Here is a 12,544-nt window from a genome sequence, read left to right on the forward strand (position 1 = left end):
TAGTTTGGCTTTTTGTTCTGAAGAGATTGTTGCTATTCTTTTTAAAAACTTAGAACTTCCTTCACTCTCTCTCTCTTTCTCCCCCTAATTTCCTCTCTCTCCTCTCTCTTTCTCCACCTCCCTCCCTCCTTCCCCCCTCCCCCCTCTCTCTCTGTCTCTCTTTTTCTTTGTCTCCCTCTCCGTCCCTTATCTCACTCTTTCCGCTTTCTTCTTTCTCCCTCTCCCCCCCTCTCTCTGTCTCCCTTCCTTCTCTCTCTCTCCTTCCCTTCCTTCTCTCTCTCTTTCTCTCCCTTCATTTTCTCTCTCTCTCTTCCCTCTCTCTCTCCCTCCCTCCCTTCTCTCTCTTTCTGTCTTTCTCTCCCTTCCTTATCACTCACTCTCTTTCCCGCTCTCTCCTAATTTCCTCTCTCTCTCTCTCCTCTCTCTCTCTCCCTCTCCCTCCCTTCTCTCTCCCTTTCTCTCTTCATTCTCTCTCTCTCTCTATTTGTCTCTATTTCTCGCTCTCCCCTAATTTCCTCTTTCTCTCTCTCCTCTATCTTTCTCCAGCCCCATCCCTTCTCTCTCTCTCTGCCGTTTGTCACTTTCTCTCTATCTCTCCCTTCCTACTCTCTCTCACTCCTTCTTCTTCTCTCTCCCCGCTTCCTTCTTTCTCTCTCTCTGTCTCCCTTCCATCGCTCTCCTCTCTCTCCCTTCTCTCTCCTTCTCTTCCCTCCTTTTCTATCTCTATCTCTATCCCTCCTTTTCTATCTCTATCTCCTTTTCTATCTCTATCTCTATCTCTATCTCTATCTCTATCTCTATCTCTATCTCTATCTCTATCTCTATCTCTATCTTTTCTATCTCTATCTCTTTCTCCCTCCTCATTATCTTTCTCCCTCTCTCTTTCTCCCTTCCTTCTCTCGCTCCATTCCTTCTCTCTCTTTTTCTCTCCCTCCCCTCCCTTAGAATCATAGAGTTGGAAGAGACCACAAGGGCCATCGAGTCCAACCCCCTGCCAAGCAGGAAACACCATCAGAGCACCCCTGACATATGGTTGTCAAGCCTCTGCTTAAAGACCTCCAAAGAAGGAGACTCCACCACACTCCTTGGCAGCAAATTCCACTGTCGAACAGCTCTTACTGTCAGGAAGTTCTTCCTAATGTCTCTCTCCCCTTCTCTATCTCTCTCTCTCTTTTTCTCCCTCTCCCTCTCTCCCTTCCTTCTCTCTCTCTCTCCCTCTCCCTCTCTCTCTCTGTTAGGTGGTCGGTTGACATAGCAGCCGGCACAGCGATGTCTTCAAGTAGCTCTTTATTATGGTAAGCTGGAATAGAACTAACTGCGAACAGCTCAGCCGGCCTGTATTTATAGGCAGCCGGCTGTCAACATTGTAACCACAACAGCCCAGAGTTCCCGCCAAAAATAACTGCCGCGGACCTGAGTGAAAACTATCTACAGACCTGAGTGAAAACTATATACAGTATCCCCCTGTTGGCCCAGGGTGAAACTACACTACATAACACCCCTCCCCACCGAGATAAGGCGTTAGTTACAATCGTAATGGTTTCCTTATATACAGCACTACGCGTAATGGTTCAATTAAGCACAAAAGCATATCGGTTACATTTCCCATACTTAGACCAACAGTGATACCTGTCCAACAACATAGTCCTTTAAATAAGTTGGGCGCTTGGAAACTCTGCCAGACCGCCGGGGACTGGTAGCCAAGTCCGGAGGGCCACACAGTTCTCGCTGAGGCTGTGGTGCGACCCTAGGTGGCGTTGGAACCAACTCCCCTGGATCCGCTGCTGTGGGTGGAGCCTCCGCAAGTGGAGTGGTCTGAGTCTGTTCTGAAACGGCTTGGTTCGGCTCCACACTGGCAGTTTGTGAGGGAGGTGTAGGTGGGGCCTCGCCATCTGTACGTGTCTCTTCTGGAGCCGCAAGCGCAGTTGGGGGCACCTCGGTAGTGTCCAAGTCCCCAACCCTGCGCCTAAGCTGGTCTGTGTGCCGTCGCCACAAGCGTCCGTCTTCGAGTGCCACCTGGTACGAGCGAGGTCCAGTGACTCCCACTACTGTGGCTGGCACCCAAGGGATGTCCCCCACATAGTTCCGGGCAAAGACCTGGTTTCCTGGGACAAATGACCGTGGTGCGTTGGCACAGCCTGGGGGTTCAGCCACGGCAAAGTCTGGGTGTAGCCGGTCGAGCGGTGACCTGAGGCGGCGGCCCATAAGCAGTTCAGCAGGACTCCTCCCTGTGGCCGCATGAGGGGTGATGTGTTGCACGAACAAGTATTCGGCGACCCGCTCATGCCAGTCTCCCCGGTCCAGGCGCGCCAGTGCCTCTTTTGTCGAGCGCACCATTCTTTCCGCTTGCCCGTTGCTGGATGGATGAAAAGGTGCCGTTAGGGCATGGCGGATGCCCAGTCCCAAAAGATACCGCTCAAACGTGCCTGACGTGAACTGCGGTCCGTTGTCAGAGACAAGGACATCAGGACACCCATGCGTTGCAAACAGGCCTCGCAGCACCCGGATGACAGCTTCGGTAGTGGTGGAGGGCATCAGGGCGACCTCCAGCCATTTGGAATAGGCGTCCACCACTACCATAAAGGTCCGGCCGTGAAAGGGGCCAGCCAGATCGATGTGCACCCTCGACCAGGGTGTCTTTGGCGTCTCCCAGGTGTGTCCCTTAGCTGCCGGTGGTGCAGGCCTCGACTCCTGGCACGCTTGACAGGCGGACACCCAGGCAGTGATGGCATCGTCCATATTAGGCCACCAGACGTAACACCGAGCCAATGCCTTCATTTTGACAATTCCCGGGTGGCCAACGTGCAGAGCCTCCAGGACGCGCTGACGGAGTCCCTGGGGAATCACGACGCGGTCTCCCCACAGCAGGCAGCCGCGATGAGCTGAGAGTTCCTGTTGTCTGGTTGCGAAGGGCTGGAACTCCGATGCAAAAGGCCCTTGTGGCCACCCCCTCCACACCCAGTTGAGCACCCGGCTGATGGTGCGATCCTGGGCAGATGCGGAGGCCACAGTGGCAGCCGATACAGGCGCTGCCGGAAGATCCTCAATCAGAAGGAGCGATGAAGCTGGAGCCGGGTCTTCCACAAATGCTGGAAGAGGGCAACGGCTGAGGGCGTCGGCATGGCCCATCGATTTCCCCGGGCGATGGATGAGCCGGTAGTGGTAGGCAGCCAGGAAAACAGTCCATCGCAGCATGCGTGGTGAGAGGACCGGTGGAGTTGGACGATCACCGGCGAGGAGGCCCAGGAGTGGCTTGTGGTCAGTGATGAGGTCAAAAGTCCTGCCATAGAGGTATTCATGGAACCTCTTCACTCCAGCCACAAGTGCCAATGCCTCCTTGTCGAGCTGGCTGTAATTCCGTTCCGTCGGAGATAGTGTCCTGGAAAAGTAGGCGAGCGGTGCTTCTCTTCCATCTGGAAAACGGTGACTAAGGACAGCACCGATGCCAAAAGGTGAGGCGTCGCAGGCAAGGACCAGCGGCCTGGATTCACTGTACTGTACCAGCACACTGTCTGAAGAAAGGAGAGCCTTGACCGCGTTGAAGGCCGCCGTCTCCCGATGACCCCAGGCCCAAGGCGTCTTAGTGCTAAGGAGTCGGTGAAGAGGCTCAGCCACTGTGGCTTTGTGGGGCAGGAACATGTTATAAAAGTTCAGCAGCCCCAGGAATGCCTGCAACTCCGTTTTGTTCTTTGGGGTGGGGGCCTGCTGGATAGCGCGGATCTTGGATGTGGTTGGATGAAGACCGGAGGCATCGATAAGATAGCCCAGGAACTCTACCTGTGGAACGGCGATCTGGCACTTCTCCCTCTTTACCTTGAGCCCGGCCTCCTGGAACCTGGTCAGCACGGCACGGAGGCGCTCGAACAGCTGCTGGTGTGAGTCTGCAGACACCAAGACGTCATCAAAATATGGTACCACGCCCGGAAGCCCTTGCAGGAGACGCTCCATAAGGCTTTGGAAGATGCCAGGAGCCACACTCACCCCGAACTGCAACCGGCGGCAACGGAAAGCCCCCCGGTGGGTGACGATCGTCTGGGCTTCAGCAGTGGCATCATCGACTGGCAGTTGTTGATAGGCTTGGGCAAGGTCCAGCTTAGCGAAGACCTTACCCTCACCCAGGGAATGCAGCAGGTGTTGGACAACAGGAACCGGATAAGCGTGCTGCTGAAGTGCCTTGTTGATCGTGCACTTGTAGTCAGCGCAGATTCTCACCGACCCATCTGGCTTGACAGGCGTGACGATGGGGGTTTCCCACTTTGCGTGGTCAACCGGCTCCAAAACTCCTTGGGCGATCAGTTTGTCCAGTTGTTCATCCACCTTAGCCTTGAGAGCAAAGGGAACCCGGCGTGGCTTTAGCTTGATGGGGGCGACTTGTGGATCAAGGCTAAAGGAGATGGGCGTACCTGTATATTGGCCCAAGGTGCCGTCAAAAACCTCGGCAAAGTCTTTGACCAGACCCTCAGTCTCTGCGTTAGAGATGCAGTTGATGCCGGTGACTTCCAGGCCGAGGGCATCAAACCAGTCTAGCCCTAGGAGCCTTGGCCGCTGACCTTCGACCACCACCAACCGGAGCAGGCCCGAAAAATCCTTGAAGGCGATCCGGAACCGGCCAACGCCTACCACGGGAATGTCGTTTCCCTGGTAGTCTCTCAGGTGTACGCGGTGAGAGTCGAGTTGCCTTTTGGACACTCTGGGTACCAGTCTTTTGATGGTGCTCCATGACACGATGGACAGGGCAGACCCGGTGTCGATCTCCATGTCACATGGAGCTCCTTCAATGAGCACCGTGACGTTCAGCTTGCGTCGCGTAGGCGAGTCGGTTTGGCCAATCGTGGTTCCAGACGGGCAGCGGCAGTTGGTGAGAGCGAAACAACTTTCCTTGGCAGACTGGAGTGAAGACTTGGACTTGCGAATCGATGAAGGGGGGGTGTCAGACGGAGCCGATCGGCAGACCTTAGCGATGTGGCCCCTTCTGGAACACTTCCTACAGATGGCGTCTCTGAATCGACACTTGGCACGGGAATGGTTGCCTCCGCAGCCAGCACATTCCGGTTGGCCCTTGGACTTCTGTTGGAACTTCCTGCGCTCCCGCTTTGTCTGGTGCACGTCATCGTCTTCACTGGAGGATGCCTCCTCACTGCTGGCCTTTTCATGATGCACCGGAACTGGCTCCCTAGCAAGACGCGGGCTGCTGGACTTGCGGATCTCCTGGGCGGAGCGTTCAGCAGCTTCTGAGGCCACAGCCTCCTCAATGGCTTTCTGTAGCGTGAGGTCTGGCTTGGCTAGGAGGCGCCGTTGCAGATGGATGTCCCGGACGCCGCAGACGATTCGATCCATCAGGGCATCGTCTAAGTCTCGGAACTCACAGTGCATTGCAGCCTGTCGCAGGGCGGTGGTGTAGTTGTTGATTGACTCCCCCTCTGCCTGGTTCCGGTGGTAGAACGCATGGCGGGCAGCAATCTTGGACGGCTTTGGTGCGTAGTGGTTGCGGAGCTTCTCTTGGATCGTGTCCCATGGTGTTGCCTGGACTGCTTCAGGCGCAACCAACGCTCGGGCCGTCTCAAACACCTCAGGCCCACAGAGGCTGAGGAATAGGCCCCGCTTCCGCTCCTGTGATACTTCTGTCAGCTCGTTGGCTTGGAGGTAGCAGTCGAACCGAGCGAGGTAGGAGTCCCATGATTCAGAGGCTGGCGCAAACGGCGGTAGAGGCACAAGTGAAGCCATGATTCCGATGCCGGCGTGAAGGGCGATGGATGGAACACAGTGCTCTAGCCAGAACAGTCAGCTCTGAATTGGTTCTGCCCAGTGATTTCGCTCAGTGATTTCGCTCTGTGATTCAGCTCAGTGATTCAGCTCAGTTCAGAGGCTGGCCGCATCTGGCTGTGCTCTGATGTCCATCTATCCCATCCTCGTCGCCAGTGTTAGGTGGTGGGTTGACATAGCAGCCGGCACAGCGATGTCTTCAAGTAGCTCTTTATTATGGTAAGCTGGAATAGAACTAACTGCGAACAGCTCAGCCGGCCTGTATTTATAGGCAGCCGGCTGTCAACATTGTAACCACAACAGCCCAGAGTTCCCGCCAAAAATAACTGCCGCGGACCTGAGTGAAAACTATCTACAGACCTGAGTGAAAACTATATACAGTATCCCCCTGTTGGCCCAGGGTGAAACTACACTACATAACACTCTCCCTCTCCCTTCCTTCTCTCATTATCTCTCTCTCTTTCTTCTCTCGCTCTTTATCTCCTTTCATTCTCTCTCTCTCTCCCTCTCCCTCTCCCTCCCTTCTCTCTCTCTCTCTCGACCTTCTCTCTCTCCCTCTCTCTCTCTCTCTCTCTCTCCCCCCCTTCCTTCTCCCTCTCCCTTCCTTCTCTCCCTCTCTCTTTCTCTCCCCCCCAATTTCCTCTTTCTCTCTCTCTTTCTCTCTCTTCCTCTCCCGCCCTCTCTCTCTCTCTCCCTTCTCTCCTCTCTCTCCTTCCTTTCTCTTGCTCTCTCTCCGCTTCCTTCTTTCTTTCTCTCTCTCTGTCTCCCTTCCTTCTCTCTCTTCTTTCCTTCTCTGTCTCTGCCTCTTTCCCTTCCTTTCTCTCTCCTTCCTTCTCTCTCTGTCTCTCCTTCCTTCTCTCTCCCCATTCCTTCTCCCTCTTTCTCGTCTCTCTCTCTCCCCTCCCTTCTCTCGTCACTCTCTGCCCCTTCCTTCTCTCTCCTTCTCTCTCTCTTTCGTCCTTCTCCCTCTCTCTCTCTTTCTCCCTTCCTCCTCTCTCTTCATTCCTTCTCTCTCTCTCCCTTCTCTATCTCTCTCTACCTCTCTCCCTTCATTTTCTCTCTCTTTCCTCTCTCCCTCCCTCCCTTCTCTCTCTTTCTCTTCCTTCCTTCTCACTCACTCTCTTTCTCGCTCTCCCCTCATTTCCTCTATATCTCTCTCTCCTCTCTCTTTCTCCCTCTCCCTCCCTTCTCTCTCTCCCTCTCTCCCTCTTTCTTCTCTCTCTCTCCATTTATCTCTCTCCCCCTCTCTCCCTCTCCCTCCCTCTCTTCTCTCTCTCTCTCTCTCTCTCTCTCTCTCTCTCTCTCTCTTTCTCTCCCTCACTGTCCCTTCTCTCTCTCTGCAGTCCTTCACTCTCTCTATCTCTCCCTTCCTTATCTCTCTGCCATCCTTCATTCTCTCGATCTCTCCCTTCCTACTCTCTCTCTCCTTCTTCTCTGTCTCTCTCCGCTTCCTTCTCTCTCTCTCTCTCTCTCTCTCTCTCTCTCTCTGTCTTTCTCCCTTCCTTCTCTCCATTCCTTCTCTTTCTCTCTCCCCCTCTCTTCCTTCTCTCTCTCCCCCTTCTCTTTCTCTTTCTCTCCTTCTATCTCTCTCATCCTATTTCTCTCTCTCTCTTTCTCCCTTCTTTCTCTCTCTCCTTCCTTCTCTCTCTCCCGCTCTTCCTTCAGTCTCTCTCTCCCTTTCATATGTCTCTTTCTCTCTTTCTCCCTCTCCCTCCCTTCTCTCTCTCCCTTGCTCCTTTCCTTCTCTCTCTCTGCCGTCCTTCACGCTCTCTCTATCTCTCCCTTCCTACTCTCTGTCTCTCTCCTTCTCTCTCTCATTCTCCATCTCTCTTTCTCTCTTCCTTCGCTTTCTCTCTCCCTTCCTTTCTTCTCTCTTTCCCTTCCTTCTGAGCTCTCCCCTTCTCTTTCCCTTTATTCTCCCTCTCTCTCTCTCCTTCTCTCTCTCTGTCTTTCTCCTTCCTTCTCTCTCTCTCTCCTCCTTCTCGCTCTCCCTTCTCTTTCCTTCTCTCCCTCCCTCCCTTTTCTCTCCCTCTCTCTTCTTTCCTTCGCTTTCTCCTTCCCTCCCTCGCTTACTTCTATCTTTTTATCTCTCTCGCTCATATTCGTCTTCTTTCTATGCAAGCACACCCCAAAAAAATGAAAGTGAAAGAAACATTCGTCTTCTTTCTATGTATATGAAACCAAACAAACCCTGTTTTGCTTTGATTGGTATTCTTTCACTTCACTTTGTGTTTTTTGGGGTAATATGCATGCAAACCTAAAGAACCTGAAACCAATTTGAAATATACTCACAAAGTGATTTCATGCTCTTTATTCAGCTCATAGTGGTGAGGAGGAATGAATGAAAGTCCCCTCAAAGTATCTGCTTTATATACATTATTTACACAATGGGCTGCACATGATTGGCTAATTCTGGAATTCTACTGTAACCCAATCAGGTTGTGGATTCGCTTCTATCTGGAGAATGATTGGGTGGTTCCTGCCAACCAATCATACTGCTGCATTATTGCGTGGCGAGTTCCCGCCCCCCACCAGGATAAATAAAGACACCAGACACCATAATTTAAGGTTAATTGGGCGAATTAGGCCACAACTTTATTGAGTTCAGGAATGAGAGGCATTGGCTTAGGCATTGGTCCTATCGACTATCCGGCTCCAGCCCATTTGCTGGAGACACGGGGAAGGGTTAACACTATATCGGGGAGTCTCCTGCCGAGGCACGTCGACTAGGAGCTCCCCGGGTCACCGCTCTGGGGTGTGCCTTTGGCCCACACCTCCATAGGCTTCGGACAGGGCCACGCCCCACGGAGTCCTTTAACGGACCACCCTTCGTTCACTGGGGGGAGGTGATGGCGCTCCCCCCCACATCCTCTTAACCCCTTCTTACCAATGCCTACCGCCTTACCAATGCCTACTGCCAATGCCGAAGAGTTGTGACGAGTTGCTACGAGGTAGGCGAAAAACCAAAAGGCTGTAAATTGCCAATAGGGAAAAATTCCTACCATGCCCCTTGCGGCGACAGACCGAAGTCCATAGCAAAGTCAGAAACCTGCCTAAAACCTACCTAGAGGGAGGGAGGGTGGGAAAAAATGTGAGGGCTAGCCGGCAGAGAGAGGGTGAGCCCCCTCCATGCCGGCCCTAAATAGCCCAGGCCACGCCCCCCCAGCCAGCCGATTGGCTGGCTGGGGGGGCACACCCGGCCGGGATTCCCCTGTTCTCGCGGGGGCTGAAACCAGCCCCCGCTCACGTGGGGTGGGCGTGAAGCCCGCAACCCCACCTCCTGGGCAAGCCGGAAGTGGCTTTGCGTGGCGAGTTCCCGCCCCCGCCAGGATAAATAAAGACACCAGACACCATAATTTAAGGTTAATTGGGTGAATTAGGCCACAACTTTATTGAGTTCAGGAATGAGAGGCATTGGCTTAGGCATTGGTCCTATCGACTATCCGGCTCCAGCCCATTTGCTGGAGACACGGGGAAGGGTTAACACTATATCGGGGAGTCTCCTGCCGAGGCACGTCGACTAGGAGCTCCCCGGGTCACCGCTCTGGGGCGTGCCTTTGGCCCACACCTCCATAGGCTTCGGACAGGGCCACGCCCCCGGAGTACTTTAATGGACCACCCTTCGTTCACTGGGGGGAGGTGATGGCGCTCCTCCCCCCCACACATCCTCTTAACCCCTTCTTACCAATGCCTACCGCCACACGAGCAATCGCTCGCCGCCAATACTCTCATGCCTGAAACCAATCCCTTATCCCCTTCGCTATGTCGCACAGCCAAACATCATTTCCAGCATCGGAAAGATGCACGCCATCAAACTGTGGGCCTCACAGTTGAAACGAATGCCCGGATGTTCAATGACCTTCCCACCCAGGGCTGCCACTCTACGCACCACCGCCCGATCCAAGGCTTTCCTCGCCTTATTCATGGCTATCAGGCACCTGCAGTCCCTCCAGACCCGCCTCTCCATCAAAGAGGCCCAAATGATTGTCATGTCCAGGTAAGAGGCCTTAAGCTCCTCAAAGTCACTGAAAATGTGCCACTGCAAGTCAACTGCCTTCCTGTAAGCAAGGTCATTTTCTCCCAATTGTATCAGCAAAGCATCCGGGGGGCCCTCCGCTGCTGCTCTGGTCTTAAATGCGGGCAACATCTCAGCCCAGCGCATTCCCCTTCGCGCAACCCAGGATAAAGTGATGCCAGACGGTAAGCCGAGGCATGGCCCGAGACCGGAATTGATGGCGCGGACCCTGGCCCAATGCACAATGCTGTGCCCGAATATCCAGACGCGGACCCCCATAACACCTGCAAGAGATTAAAAGAACAGGCCATGGTCAATTGACCCCAGTTGAACCGTCACAGATTTCCTCTAACGTAGCGTTTGTAAGCGTCCGATTTCCAGCGGCCTAAGTCCTTAACCCTCTCCGTAGTAAGGCCCAGGTGCACTGCTGTGGTGGCCGCTCCTATTCTAAACGAGTGCGCCGCGAAATCTGCAGGGGGAAGGCCACATGCAGCCGGATGTCAGGGAACTGCCATTGGAAGGAAGGGAAGTGAAAGGGCTCACACAGGTTGGGAGAGACTCAGCAGCTGAAGAGGGAACCAGTAGGGGGAGAGGAGCTGGGCTGAGGGAAAGGGAGCTGGAGGGATGGCTCAGAGACACTTCCAGCGAAAACAGTGGGGAGGTTTCAGGACCTCCTGTAGGGACACCCACTCCTCGCCGGAAACTGTCACGCAGAGAGTCCAGAAGACGTGTTTCCGTTAAGGAGCTTTTATGTTGGAAGCGATTCCGAAAGCAACCACTGTCGGAATCTGCCAGCGACTGACGGAGCCATGTTTAAGGGGCTCCGTTACAGACAGAGGTTTGCAAACTTGACCAAACTCTGAGGGACTAGGATTTTACACACAAGCAGCTCATCGTCCCATCACAGCATTCCGACAGTCTTCGTGAGCAGCTTGTGCAGGAGAAGGCATCATGAGCAACCCAGCCGGAACCGGAGAAGCAGGAGCTGGAGCGGGTCCAAGCCTGGAAGAAAGGTACCGGGTGTTGGAGGTCCAGCTAGCGCTGCAGACGGCGAGGCTTGAGGAGAGGAGGGCTCAGGATGCAGACAAAAAGGGGAAAGACACCCAGCTCGTCAGAAAGGTACCAGGATTGGTGCAGAAGTTTGGGGGGGAGCCCAAAGACTATCATGGCTTTCGGACAGAGATGCAATATGCCCTCAATCTGCAGTTTGATGAATTCCCTGACGAGGAATCACGAGTGGCTTTCGTGATTGGGCATCTTGAAAAGGGGGCGAGAGACTGGGTTAGACCCCTGATGGCAGCGAATAGTGACGTCCTAAAGGACACGATGAAGTTCTTTCGCGCCATGGATCTGATGTTTTCCAGCGATATTGAACAGGGAGTGGTCCGCAGACAGTTAATGGCTTGCAAACAGGGGAGCCGATCTGTCCGTGAGTACTGGACTGAGTTCACCATGTTGATCCATAAATTGGGGTGGGATCTATCGGCGGAACCCATTCAAATGCTCTTTGAAGAAGGGCTTTCTTCGGCTGTGAAAGACGAACTTTCCCGGGCGCCCAGGGCGGAGTCTATGGACCAGCTGACCAAATCAGCGCTGACCATAGGAGCGCGCCAGGAGGCGAGAGCATTGGAGAGGCGGGAAGGGAAGGGGGAACGTTGGAAGGAGTTCCGCATTCCAGACATTCCAGAGCCAACTTTCCCGCCGGCAGAGCCGATGGAAATCGGAACAGCGCGCGCGCAGTTTCAAAGCCCAGTGAGGGGGGAAAGAAGGAGGGAAAAGGCGCCCGGAAATGCTATCTCTGCCAACAGCCAGGTCACTTTGCCAGAGTCTGCCCCCAGAGGAAGGAATGGCAAGGGATGGTAGGAGCTGTGGAGGGAAGAGAGGAAGAAATACCGAAGCAAGTAAAAGCCAACGCCTGGCTGCCACCGTCGGGGCACAGCAGCCAGGCCAAAGAGCAGTGAAAGTGCCCACGCCAGAACCTCCTAAACCCGCCCTAGTGATAGAAGTGGCGCTAGAGCTGCCAAACGGACACCCTCTAAAGATAAAGGCGCTGTTGGACTCAGGCAGCTCCTGCAATTTCATGAGCAAAGAGTTTGCAGCTGAACACCAGATACAGACGATCCCTTTAAGCAACCCCCTGCAGGTGACCACGATCGATGGCAGGGAGCTGTTGGGAGGAGAAGTCAGCTTGCAGACCGTCCCAATGATAATGAAGGTGGCAAGGCACACCGAACTGATAGCGTTTAATGTGGCCACCTTGGGAGGAGCTCCCATTATATTGGGGATGAGCTGGCTAGCGTTACATGATCCGCTGGTGGGCTGGCATCAGAGAGTGGTTTCTTTTGGTTCAGCACATTGCTTAGAACACTGCAAAGAGGGAAAGGGTTTGGCAGGGGCCCAAGCCACCCTAGCAGGGACTGAAGTAACGGAGAACGTGAAGGTACCACGACAATACGCAGATCTCCGCGACGTCTTCAGCGAAAGGGAAGCTGACCAATTACCCCCGCATAGACCCTTTGACTGTCAAATCAATTTACTCCCTGGGGCACAGCTCCCTGTAGGCAAGCTGTACGCCATGTCAGACAGAGAGATGCAGGAGCTAAGAGAGTTCATTGACAAGAACCTGAAGAGAGGGTTCATCAGAGAGTCCAGGGCGGTGGGGGGCAGCCCAGTGTTTTTTGTGGATAAAAAAAACACGAACAAGCCGAGGCTTGTGTGTGACTTCAGGGCCTTAAATGCAGTGTCAGAACCAGTGGCTTTCCCTAT

The 12,544-nt window shown here is 54.0% G+C and overlaps 1 long non-coding RNA gene across 1 annotated transcript in view; it reads right to left on the reverse strand.

Moving 5' to 3' along the window:
* Nucleotides 1–12,544, reverse strand: part of LOC308471868 — a 203,743-nt gene that overhangs the window by 185,164 nt on the left and 6,035 nt on the right. The window contains exon 2 of the long non-coding RNA XR_013983195.1: nucleotides 9,644–10,062. This is a non-coding gene — a long non-coding RNA (uncharacterized lncRNA). The remainder of the gene's footprint in view (nucleotides 1–9,643; nucleotides 10,063–12,544) is intronic.

Source organism: Podarcis pityusensis (genome assembly GCF_964106645.2).
Source record: "Podarcis pityusensis genome assembly, chromosome: 2".
In the NCBI taxonomy this organism is placed as follows: domain Eukaryota; kingdom Metazoa; phylum Chordata; class Lepidosauria; order Squamata; family Lacertidae; genus Podarcis; species Podarcis pityusensis.